The sequence below is a fragment of the Pteropus medius genome, unplaced genomic scaffold (genome assembly GCF_902729225.1).
Source record: "Pteropus medius unplaced genomic scaffold, Ma_sr-lr_union100, whole genome shotgun sequence".
Classification (NCBI taxonomy): domain Eukaryota; kingdom Metazoa; phylum Chordata; class Mammalia; order Chiroptera; family Pteropodidae; genus Pteropus; species Pteropus medius.
Window position 1 is genome coordinate 12047451 of NW_024349804.1, and position 12901 is coordinate 12060351.

Here is a 12901-nt window from a genome sequence, read left to right on the forward strand (position 1 = left end):
CCAGTGAGAGGTACAATACTTCTTGCTGTGATTCTGAAAACAAATACCAATACCAAAGGCAAGTACAGAATCCCCAACCCCACTGGGGAGCCGCCCCCACCTCACGCTGGGCACCCCGGGTACTTTCACCACCAGACTGTCTCTCTGCTGCTTTCAGGCTGATTTGGAACGAGGGTGCTAATGACCTCCTTACTCTTGCCCTTCCTGCCCCCACAGCATGAGGCCCCCAGGGCCCCTTTCCTTGTCCCTGCCCCCTTCCTGATGGCCCCTGGTTCCTGGGCTGTCCACCTGGCCGTGGAAAGCCACAAGCAAATAAGACGCTGTCTGAAAGCATTCAAAGCGAGGGTGACGATGCTGAGGTCCCACTGCTGGCCAGCACAAGGCTCCTTTTGTGAGCCTCCGAATGCAGCCACACCAGTGCTGGCGCCGGCTCTAAGGTAACTCGCTTCTCTTAAAAGCACGGCGAAGGCTCCTCTCACTGACCTCACACCGGCTGTAGGAAGCCCATCTCTCCATCACAGGGGTCCGTGTGCTTCATGGAGCACCATCTGAGCTCTGGAGTAAGGCACCCGACTGGGGACTTCTGCCTCTGCCTCCACCTCCAGTTTGTCGGGTGCTCCTATAAACCTTACCCAGAGTGATGCTGTGCATCTTAAATAAGATAATTCACAGCGAAAGTGGGGGCTTATGCAATGAAAGCTATTTTCCTTTACAAACATCATAGAGAGAGGAACTGGGCACAGAAAGGTTAAGTGACTTGCCCGAGGTCACACAGCCAGCAGAGTTTGAGCATCTCCCTGGCCCAGCCCTGTTGTTCCTTAACCGCTCAACTCACCTAGCTGGTGGCCACTGCTTTAGGATCATTAGCTCCATCAGGAGTTGTCCTAAGAAACTCTTGGAACTTACTGGAACTGCCGCACCCCAACCGCTAAGCAGGACAGAAGTCCAGATGAGAGGGACACCGAAGGGACTTCTCCCGCACGGGTCTGCACAACTCGCATCGGCCGTCGTGCACCCCCACTTGTTAAATACTTAGCTTACTGGCGTTAGCTAGGGAGGGACAAGGAGGGCCTCCGACTGGGGCGTTCATTGCGACAAAGCTAAAGGACTCATTTTTAATCACTTATCACACTCTCTCTCTTCTTCGTGACCACTTATGAAGTGCCTCCTGTGCCCAGAGACCACGCCTCCGATGCCCTCACCAACCCAGCCAAAGATACGCCACCGCCCTCGTTCGTATGGGAAATGGAGGCTCAGAGAGGTTGATCTTCTAGCCCGAGATCACACAGCCATAAGGAGCAAGACACAGGTGAGTCCATCGTCAGAAGCCCTGCAGGTTGACCCAACCGCCGCAGGGGAGGAGGGTGACTGAGGAGAACCAGGATACACCGCAGTCATCCCGGATCTTCCCGAGGGAGGCACTTGCCCAATCACAGCTGAGCGAGGGGCAGCCTGAATGGGAACCCCAGTGGTCCAGCTCCGGGGAGCAGAGGCAGGGTCCCACCCTCGGGACCCAGGTAACCAAGTAGCCATAGCACAGTGGCCATCGCGGCAGGCTTACCCCTTCCTCAGAAGTCGTGCCTCCTGCCTGTGGGTCCCCCTCCCCGCGCCCAAACCCACCCCGTAGACCAGGGGAGGGGCCTCCATCCCACCTCCCCCTCACTGGCGGAGGACAGCTGTCACAGTCTCCCCCTCTCCCGCAGCGCTGGCGATGCGGGTGCCAGCGTGATGGCCACCCCCAGAACCCACCACAGCAGGGCCACCTCGCAAACCGCAGCGTGTCCCCAGTCTCTGGCGGGCGAGGTCCACTTAAGGCAAAACGACATGACTGTTACACTCTGCTCCGATGTAAAGTCTGAGGGAGCAGACGCGGGAACCACGCGGCCTGCTGGGCAGTCAGGGCCCTCCACGAAGGTGCCACAGGGGAGCGGGGCCTCGCCGGGGGAAAGGACACTCCCCAGACGTTGGGGTGGGTGGGCTGGGAACCAGCACATGGGGAAAACCAGAGTGCGATGTCGAGTCCAGGGAACGCAGAGGTGGCCGGAGGCTGAGACCGTGCGGAGGGGAGGGGCGGAGGCCAGGGGCAGGGCAGCCAGGAAAGCCGGGATGGGAGGAGCCCGTCAGGTCTTGGGGCGATGGGGGCCATGGACGGTTTGGATGGAGGACGGTGGCCATATTCTCATGCGTTGGGCCCAGGTCCGACCCTCCGAGGGGCTTCTCTTTGTGGAAAGACGCAGGTGAGAGGTACCCCAGACTCGGAGCAGACGTTCGGCGTTGCAGGCCACACGCGCGAGTCTCAGCAACAACAAAAACTGCCACCGTCCTCAAGCCTCGGCTGAGTCGTACCCAACGAGGGGGTCTCCTCAGAGCAGCAGGGCTCCAGGGAGTGACGACGCCTGCCTGGGCAAGCCTCCCGCCACTCCGCCCTGTCCCCAAATCGGCCCCTCCTCCTCATCTATCCTGGCTCATGGAAGCGCCACTCACCCGGCCACGCACCTGCCCAAGTTCTGGGAGGAGAAGCCCGCTCCTCCCACAGCCTCACCCCACATCTGAGCTAGGGGTGGGAGTCCCCCTTAGGCCCTATATATACTGTGGATGGAGCCCTGCATAAGGGGCGGAGGCTGTCCCCTGGCCACCCAGACTTCCTAGTCTGGTCTGAGAGGCAGAGGCCATCAGACCCACAGGAGTGTGTCCAGCTCTGCCATACAGGGAAGCTCACGCAGGGCAAGGGGTCTCCCTGACCTTGGGCTAGAAGGAGCTGGCCAGTTGAAGGAAGGGCGTTCCCAGAGAAGGAACGGCATGAGCAATGGCCAAGGACAGGGTGCCTGTGAGTGTGCGTGGCAGGGCTGGGGGCGGTGGAGGAGGACCAGCGGTTCGATACAGTATCTCTAGGGTTTTAAAAGCTGGGCAGGGGTTGGCAGAGAGCCCGGGCTGGCCAAGCAGTCAGGAGAAGGGCAGACGAGGTGTGTGGGGAGGGGAGGGGAGATGGGGGGTGGGGCGGTGCTTCTAAGGCGAAAGACTCAGCCCGGCAAGTGGCCTCTACCAGAGATGACGAGGCCGGATCCTCAGGAGCCCGCAGCAGGGAGGGTGGAGTGATGGAGTGACGGAGCTGAGCAGTGATGGAGAGAGGGGCTGGGGGCGCGGCGCACTGATGCAGGCCCGAGAGGCTGCTGGCCTGAACTCAGGGTGCCCAGCAAGGTGCCCAGCCCAGCTGAAGCCAATCCCTCTGAGCCATCTCCGGAGGCAGAGCGCGCCCAGGGCGCGCCAGCCCAGCAGGAGGGTGGGTACCAGCCTTTCTTCCCATCTCTCCAGCCTCCTCCCCGGCGCCCACGTGGGCGGAGCAGCGCAGGGGTGTGCGTGGCAGGGGCCGCGGCAACCTGGGCTGTGCGTGGGATGGGGGTGCAGGTGGGACAGCCTCACCCTCTCCGCCCCCTGCCACCACGGCGCACCTCCGGGCTACATCCTCTGTGCCACCTCGGCCGGGATTGGGGACCCTGACCTACTCAGCGGGTAGGACACGGAGGGAACCCGCCGGCCACGCCCCCTGAGCCACTCCCGGGAGGCACTTGGTGGGTCCCCCTCCCCGTCCTTAGCTGGGGGCGGAATGGGGAGAGGTATGGAAATGGGGGTGGCGTGAGGGAGAGAGGACAGCAGGGGGTTGGGACGGGGAGGGAATGTATGGGAGAGGCGATGCGGGGCCTCCAGCTGGGAGATGCTGGGGGGATTTGGAGAGGGGTGGGGGATGGGAACAGAAGGGTGGGGGCCCACCGAGGTGAGAAGCGAGAATGGCAGGGGACTCAGGTGAGGGCGCGAAGGCCGGAGGAGAGAAAGGTGGGCGATGGGGCGCGGTGGCACCGGTCATCGTCTCCCTTGCCGCCGGGTCCGCCCATCGGTCTCGGGGTCCGCGGGTCCCTTTGGCCAGCGCGCGCCTCCCGTCCCTCTGCGTACCCGTACCCACCTGCTCGGCGCTCAGGCCCGAGCCGGGCAGCAGCAGCGGGCGTAGCGAGCGCAGCCCCGCGCCGCATCCTCCGGCCGCCCCCTCCCCGCCCAGAGCTGACGCCGCCACCGCCCCCGCCTTAAAAAGGATAAAATGGAACAGAAAAAGAATGCGTGCAAAAAAAAAAAAAAACCGTAAGAAGCAAATGAAGAAGACGGGGTGATGCGCGCGCGGCTCGGCGGGGCGGGGGTCCAGGAGCAGCTGCGCCGGTGCCCGCGCTCACGGCAGCCGGCCGGCGCGTGCCGCACACTCGCGGCTGCAGCTGGGGCGGCTGCCGGGCTCCCGGCTCGCAGCGCGGCCCCGCCCCTCCCCCGAGGCGCCCCAACGATTGGCTCGTCCTCCTGCCAGTCAGAGAGGAGGGCGAGGCGCTCGCCCCGCCCCTGCCCGGGGCCGACGCCGGGAGCAGCTCTGCGGCCGCGAGAGCAGACGCAGCGAGGCCGGAGCGTGCGCACTGGGCCCCGCGGCCCGCGCCCGGGTGGGGCTGGGGTCCCGCGGCCGAGCGTCCCCCGCTGCGCCGAGTCCCGGCGCTCGCTGGGTCGGAGCTGCCACTGGGAGGGGCCTTCAAGCTCCTGTTGGAGCGAAGGGCCCTGGAAGTTTGTCCCTGCCCTCAGAGGGCTCACATCCAGTTTGGGTTTTTTTGTGTGTGCGCGTTGGCGCGGTATATATGACCTGGGACTTTGGGCATCCTAGGCGATTGGTGGTTGGGGAAGACACAGAGACCACGGGTACGATAATTCCCCCTGAGAGTCGGAGGTGACGCAGCTAGCAAGTGGCGGAGCGGGAGTCTTATTGCTGGGCCTGTGGTCGTCACCACTGGGCCAAGCCACATCACCAAACAATAGTGAAATGAATGCTGTCATGTCCAGCCGAGGCTTGAGGGAAGGGAAGCATTTATCTAAGCAAAGAGTCATTCATTCGGTTTCGTTCCACAAATATTTATTGAGCACCTACTATGTTCCAGGTAGCCGCTAAGATCTAGGGCTGTCACGGTGAACAACAGAGAAAGCCGCACCCTTCCTGGAACTTACACTCTGGAAAAGAGAAGGGAGGGAGGAGCATCCAATAGAGCGTTCACATAAGTGTGGATGAACACCTCGACAGAGGAAACTGTGGCACATTTGAGAATCTAAAAATGAGTAGGTGTCTCTGGGTCAAAGAGGTGAGGACGAGAGGTGGGCAGAGGTTGTTCCATCTTGCAAACTATGAGAAAGAATTTGTCTTTTATCCCGAGACTATTTCATCAGGGAAGGTGGCCCTCATGACCACTGTCAGATTTACATACTTGATATGCACTGGTCAAGATACGCTGCGGTAAACCCCATAACAAACCCAAATCTTACCGTCTTCTCTTGCTCACACTACACATCCCATCTTGTCCAGCAGGGGGCTCTGCCTATTCCGGTCTGTCTCAACTGTGTACAGGAGGTAGTTTGGGGCAACATGAAGAAAAGGTGGCAAATCGTACTGGCTTTTAAAGCTCCTTCTTGGAAGAGACGCATCACTTCTCCTCGTGGTTCATTGGCCAAACAAGTCATATGGCCACCCCCGGCTTCACGGAAATAAATTTTAAAAATTAAGGATGGCACGTTTGTCGCCTGAAACAAAATCGGTGCCATTACTGAGGAAGATGGAAGGATGGAGACCCAGCCGGCAACTAGCAGTGGCAGAACCAGGTTTCGTAGGACCTGAGGCTTCTGCCATTTGGAGGCACTCTTTAAGAAAATAACTTATGGAAAAAAATACAAATTCAAAATTAGGGACAAACGGGAATATTTATTTAGAACAATGAAAAACAAATTTTTAAATGTTTCAAGTTGACAGCACAAACATTACAAATCCAGAAAAATAATAATTTTTAAAATTAACTGCCCAACGTCCATCTCTAATATCTTTTTTCTTTCTTTCTTTCTTTTTTTTTTTTTTTTTTTTTTTTTTTTTTTGGCTTCTTCATTCTTTTGGATCGTCTCTTCATAAGACAATGATTTTGTGATTTTTTTTCCTACAGAAAAAATAGATCATCCAGAGTCCTCCTTCAATGATGGTTTTTGTTTGTTTTTTTCATGTTGGTTCAAACTCTTTCAGCCTCATAATTCATTATTGGTAGTCATGTCCATTTGTTGTGAAATTTGGAAAAATCTCTATCATTCTTTCACTAAGATTTGGAAAAATTACCTCTTTTCCAGTTTTCTTGTTGCGATTGTATTCATTCTCACAGCCAACGCTTCCGAAACCTCGGTGCCCCTCGCAGGCACATGGGGAAGCGCATGATAAACGCAGATGCCCGAGCTCCCCTTCATCCTCCTGAAGTGAAGCCTCTGAATAGCTGGGCCCCAGAGGGCCCCAGGTGATACCAACGTCAGCTGAAGCCTGAGAGGTCTTGGACTAGGTGATTCTCAGGTTGCCTTGCAAATCCAGGTCCCTCTGTTGGACAAATCGCCTTGGAAACCTCATATCTCCTCCTCATTCAGCCCATATACTCTGGTGCCAGGTGCTGTAGCACGTGTTCCCGCCTAGTGCCCCTGGATTGGCACAGTGTCGGGGTGGACACTCCTGAAAGCCATTATGCATGCCCAAGGAACAATACCTTGACCTACACGGATTGGCCAAGAACCATAGACACGTAGACCATTCAACTCAGATGAAGTCACTCTTCACCCAACTACCCTTCGGCTACATCCCCCAAATGCCCTCGGCCACCCCAGTATGAGAAGTGTGATAAAAGGAACTCAGGGAAAGAGACAGTGGGTGTTAGGGGCTAATTATGTCTCCTCAAAATTCGTACGCTGAAGTCCTGATGCTCAGGACCTCAGAACGTGACTGCATTTGGAGTAAGGTCTCTCAATAGGTAATTAGGTGAAATGAGGTCATTGGGGTGGGTCCTACCCAATACGACTGTTGTCCTTATAAGAAGAGGTTAGGACACAGACGCACACAGAGGGAAGGCCAGGCAAGGACACAAGGAGAAGATGGCCGTCCGCGAGCCGAGGAGAGAGGCGTCAGAAGGAACCCACCCTGCCCACACCTTGGTCTTGACTTCCAGCCTCCAGCACGTGAGAAAATAACTTTCTGTGCCAACCGGTCTCTGGTGCCGTGTTATGACAGCCGGGGCAAACTTGGCACGCCTAGACACCAACGGGCGTCCACTGTGTGCCGGCACTCTGCCTGGGCACTGGGGACAGGGCAAGGAAACAGCCCGTCTCTGCCCTCAAGAGCACGTGGGCAATGGGAGAGACGGAAGAGTGCACGGGTCATCGTGACGGGGTGGCCTAGGGCCATAGGTGTCCAGGGGAAGGAACTCCTCGAGCTGCCTAAATGAGTCAGGGGGACTGCCTGGAGGAGGAAGCACTCGAGCTGAGGCTAGACAAGGAGAGAGGAAGCAGCCTCACGGGCAGAGGGGCCGCAGAGGCACAAAGATTGACATGGGTTGCTGGGCTGCTGCTCCCTGGAGGGCACGCAAGGTTAAGGGGCTGAAGGCCACACGGGGACTTCTGGTGATTAAAGAACTTGGAACAGGGCGTGACACCCCCGACTCTAGCATGTGCGTGGAGGCTGGGTGGGAAGTGGTGACGAGCGGCCATCGAATGGTGGTGATGAGGCAGGTCGAGGGCCAGAACCAGCACAGTCTGAGCCACGGTTCCAGAAGGACAGGTCAGGACCCTCACAGTGGCACCCCCACCCCTGACTGGGTGGTTGCAACTGATCCAACTTGTAAAACTTGCCTTCTGGGTGGTGGGCTGTGCTGGGAGCGGGCGGGGTAGTAATAATAACAAGAGCCAACACTGGCCAGTCTTGCTCTGAGCGGGCACCAACGCCAGCGCTCTGCGACCACTAACGTATCAACAGCCCTGCCTATCGACAGCCCTGCATAGAGAGAGGTGAGTGATTCGTCCAAGAGCCAGGATTCAAACCCCAGCAGCTTGGCTCTGGGGGGAATGAATACATAATTACATCGTTAATAACTAACATTTATTGAGTGCTTGCTGTGTGCCAGGTACTGGGCTGGGCACATATATTAACTCATTTTAATCCTCACCTTATCCTTACAAACCGAGACAAGGAAAAGTTTGAGGATTTGCCTAAGGTCACCAGCTGGTAAATGCAGAGCCGACATTCACACGAGCCAGCCTGGCTCCCGCGGGGCAGGACGCTAATCTATGCTGCTGGCAAGATGCAAAGAGAAAGCTCCAGGCAAAGGGCACAGAAAAACCAGTACTGGACAAAGCATGGGAGTGCCAGGCTCTGTCACTGGCTCAGCCACAAATTATCTGTGCCCCTGTCACCCCTCTGAGCCTCGCTCCCCTCTTTGTCAAATGGAAATGTTGCTCCACTCACAGCTACAAGACAGTCTGGGATGCGAATCCTGCTTCCACCATTTGCTGCCTGCGTCGCCGTGAACCCCAGTTCCCCGATCTGAGTAATGGGAGGAACAGAACCTGCATCGCAGGCTGGCTCGGCTGTTTAAATATATTCGATCGTGGAGCACCTAACACAGAGTTAGTTGGTGCTCAGATGGTGACGCCGCCGGTGTTCCCGGCAGGAAGCTTACTCCCTCCATCCCCTCCGAAGCGGCTTTGTGACGCCCATTTTCAGAATGAGACAACCGAGACTCGGAGAGTCCACGTGACACTGACAAGAAGGATCCGGAAACTGCAGCCAGGTCTCTGTGACCCCAAGTCCATGTTCCCCTTCAATCCACTGTTGAATCCCGGAGGATGGATATGAGAACTGGACTGAAGGGAAATGGCCGCATGGCTCCGTTGGTATCACTCCATCCAAATGACAAAATTCTAGAAATAGAGACCTGACGAGGGGTTGCGGTGAGTTGGGGAGGGGTGGGGAGGCGTCTCCGCCTGGAATGGGGTAGCAGGGGGGTCGGAGGGTTCCTTGTGTGGAAGGAACTGTTCTGTATCTTGACGGCGGTGGTGGCCACACGAATCTACGCATGATGAAATTGCGTAGCGGTGAACACACCACATGTGCACACGCGCACACACACACGCATTCGCAAAGCCAGGGAAGTCTGAATAGGGGGCGGGTATCGATGCTAACTGCAGATGTCAATGTCGTGGGAAACTGGGTGGAGGGCATACTGGGTTGGTCTCCCCGTATTATTTCTTACAACTGCATGTGACTCTACAATTATCTCAAAATTAAAAGCTTTTGAACAAGATGCAGGTGAACGTTAAAGCAGCTGACGGAGGCCTTGCACAGGGCTCTTCCTGGGGCAGGAGGCTGGGCGCAGGGCGGAGCAGCCGGGAAGGGTGAGCAGGCCGAGCGCCCACGTTCTCCGTGGCCATCAGGGCAGGGGGCGGCTGGCCTTCTCAGCCACAAAGTCCCTATACCACGACACGCTGCTTCTCCTTTCTACCTTTGGGTGAAAGCAGCTTTCCGTGGGCTCCTTCTGGTTCTATGAATAATACATGTCCATTGTAAAGATTCAAATAATACAGGCAGCTGTAGAGAAGATAGCAACGGTCACTTTGAACCTCGCCACACCAGGGGAACCCCCGTGGGCCCTCGGGTGACCAGACCTTCATGCCTCTCCTTGCATGCAGATACATGGCTGTCATTTAAATGAATGGGCTCCTTTTATGCACAGTGTTTTTCTTATGGATGCTTTCTACAAAATCGCATTCATCTGCTTCTTCCTTTTCGTGCTCATCATCACCTGGTGAAAATCTCTGCTCTCAGCTAGAGGGAATTATCCATCCTTCTGAAAGGCTGACGGCATCCCGCATTGTTCTCTTCGTCCTTGCCAACGAGAACAATGCATAGTATATATCCTCGCCTACGTGTCCTCAGGTACCAGTGCTTTTACTTCTCTAGCTGCATTCTCAGGGGTGGGATTGCTAGTTGGAAGGTTTAAATTAATAGACGCTGACAGATTACCTTCCTAAGACGCTGCGACACATCGCCCTTCTGCCTCGATGTGCGTGTTTTCCATCAACAGCCAGGGCTCCAGCGTGCTGCGAATTGCTGCCACTCTGATGGACGTAAAGTGAGAAGTTCCTGTTATTTTAGTTTGCATTTCTCTGTCCTTTGGGGAACTTGGCAGAAACTGAATACATAGATGTCTGCAGATTGACCCCTTTCAGCATTGTCTATTCAGAGCCTTTGCGAATTTTCACTTGGGCTGCTGTCTGTCCATTTTCCAGAGCTTCCCCTCGGCCTGTCGCCAATGTCGAAGCACTATTTCCGGACCTAGCATTCATCTGTTGACTTTGCTTGTCTTTGCTTTGACTTTGCTTGTTGACTTTTACATAGTCAGCTATGTAAATACATAGTTACATACATAGTCAGCTATGTAAATACGTCTCTCACTTTCTCGTTCTTTTCTTATATAGCTTCTGAGTTTCATCCTTGGTTACAGTCTCTAAGACACCTAGACCGTACATGCAGCCTCCTAGATTTTCTTGAAAGTACCAGACAATTTGGTTTCACTGGACAGTGGTTATACAGTGCTTATTCACAGCACAAAACATAAAACACGGTCTGGATGGCAAATGTGATCCTAAAATACCTTTAAGAGAATCACTAAAAGTGGTCTCTCATATTCCTTTATAAATTTACTTTTTAATTTTAAGAATTACCGCCCCCGGAATTTTTATGTGCAGTGCCAGCTAGGGATCCCATTTCATTTTTCCCCTCGTGGGAATAGCCAGTCGTCCCGGCAGTGCAACCTGAGATGGGTATCAAGTTTCCACGTGGTCACAGCCTGCTCATTCTGTCCCACGTATCTAATTGTCTATCTCTGCATCAATATCACACTGCCATAATTAGGTTAGCTTTACAGTAAACCTTGACATCTGTCAAAGAAGTCCCCTCTGCTTGTTCACCTTCTTCAGGAGCATTTAAGCTTTTTAGTCCTTTGCTCTTCCAATAAAATATTGGGATTAGCTTGGCGAATTTTGCAAGAAAAAAAATACAAAAAATCTTGTTGAGATTTCGATCGGCACTTTATTGAATCTACCACACAACTTGGAGAGAGATGATATTTCTTATCCAGTCCTCTCACTGATGAATTCCTCTATTCGGGTTTTCTTAAACATCTTTCATACGGAATTATAAGTTTCCGTGTAAAGGTCTTGTATATCCGTCACTAGACCTGTTTCTCATTATGTTTTGGTATCATAAATGCTATCTTTTTTGAAAATTATAAATGTTTCTTTACATAAGAGGCAGAGGATTCTATATATGTTTGTTAAATAAAGCCGATTATAGTTGTGTCATTCAAATCTTCTTTATCGTTTAAGCTTTTTTTACTCTGGCCTATAAATTATTAAGAGGTATGTTGATGCTTCATACCCATTTAGATGGCTACTATCAAAAAAAAAACAACGGAAAATAACCTGTGTCGGTGAGGATGTGGAAAAATTGGAACTCTTAAACACTGGAAATATCTCTGGTTATTCGGTGCAGCTACTATGGAAAATGGTACAGTGATTCCTCAAACATTAAACATAGAATTCACATATGATTCAGCAACTCCATTCCTGGACATATACCTAAAAGAAGAGAAAGCAGGAACTTGAACAGAAATTTGTACAGTCATGTTCATAGCGGCATTAATCACAATAGCCAACTAGTACAAGGGAGAAGCAACCCAAGGGTCCGTCAACAAATAAATGGATACATAATATGTAGCCGTTATGGTAGTAGCCTAATGCTACGTCACGATGCCTGTGTCATTAACCTCACTTCATGTCGCCAGGTAGGCACTGTGTCATCTCACACCATCATGAGAAGGGTGAGTACAGTACAATAAGATATTTTGAGAGACCATACTCACATAAATTTTGTTACAGTATTTTATACTTGTTCTATTTTATTATTAGTTATTGTTATTCTCTTCCTGTGCCTAATTTATAAATTAAACTTTGTCACGGATGTATAGGAAAAAACATAATACATAAAGGCACACCTCAGAAATAGTTCCAGTTCGGTCCCAGACCAGTGTAATAAAGCAAGTATTGCAATAAACTGTGTCGTAATCTTCTTGTGGTAGAGGATCTTACCTTCGATTTGTAAAAACAAAAAAATATATACCACCTATGGAGGGAAATAAGGCAAAGAGCAATAGAATGAGGAATGTCTGTGTAGGGTTCCATGCTCACTGTGGTTTCAGGCACCACCGAGAGTCTTCTGGCACATTCCACATGGATAAGAGGGGACAGCTATAAGCAGCCAAGGTCACCTAGCAGAGGTAGGCTGATGAACCTAGACCTCCTGACTCCAGGGGCTGTGCCATCCCATAGGCAACCTCAAAATTACCCATAGAGAGTGTGTGAAGTTCATGATCACCTTCGAGTCACCTGCCACCCAGGAACGGAATATGCAAATGCGGAAATGTTGCCTTTGAAAGGAGCGGTATCGCTCCTGGCTATTTCTGAGTGAAGGGATGAAGAAGCACAAATTAGTGGTTAAAACAGTCAGAGGGATGTAGAGCGTAGTCGTCATAATCAGAAACCGGCTGAGGTAGAGCCAGAGGGTATTGGGGGGAGTCACCCAAATTATTTCAGTGTCTAACCACTGTACTGCATACCTGGAACTATGTAATATTTTATAACAAAAAAAAAAAAAAAAGAATTATCTTTGAAATTATATTTTGAATTGTTTTTAGTAAAAGAGGTGCACCAGTGGCTGAACAGGTGGTTGGCTTTGACGTGCAGGGTTCCAGAATGAGGTCTGGAATGCTAGGAATTCGCTAGGAATCTTCTAATCTTCTCATACCGTAGTATGTATGTCTGTGTGAACTGAAGAAATTAAAATGCGTATAAACAGGCACCTTCGCCCATTAGCTCCCTCTCTCTCGCCAACTGCACCCACTTATTTAACTGCCCGGCGCTCCGCCCCGCCCCTGACCCCGTCCGGCCCCGCCCAGTCCCGGGCTGCTCCGAAAGCCCG

The 12901-nt window shown here is 53.1% G+C and overlaps 1 protein-coding gene across 1 annotated transcript in view; it reads right to left on the reverse strand.

The window, feature by feature from the left end:
* JAKMIP1 (janus kinase and microtubule interacting protein 1) overlaps positions 1-4027 on the reverse strand; it is a 99363-nt gene extending 95336 nt beyond the window's left edge. The window contains 1 exon segment of the mRNA XM_039838220.1: positions 3959-4027. The gene's annotated coding sequence lies outside the window, so the exon portion shown is untranslated.
* Between the last annotated feature and the right edge of the window lie 8874 nt (positions 4028-12901).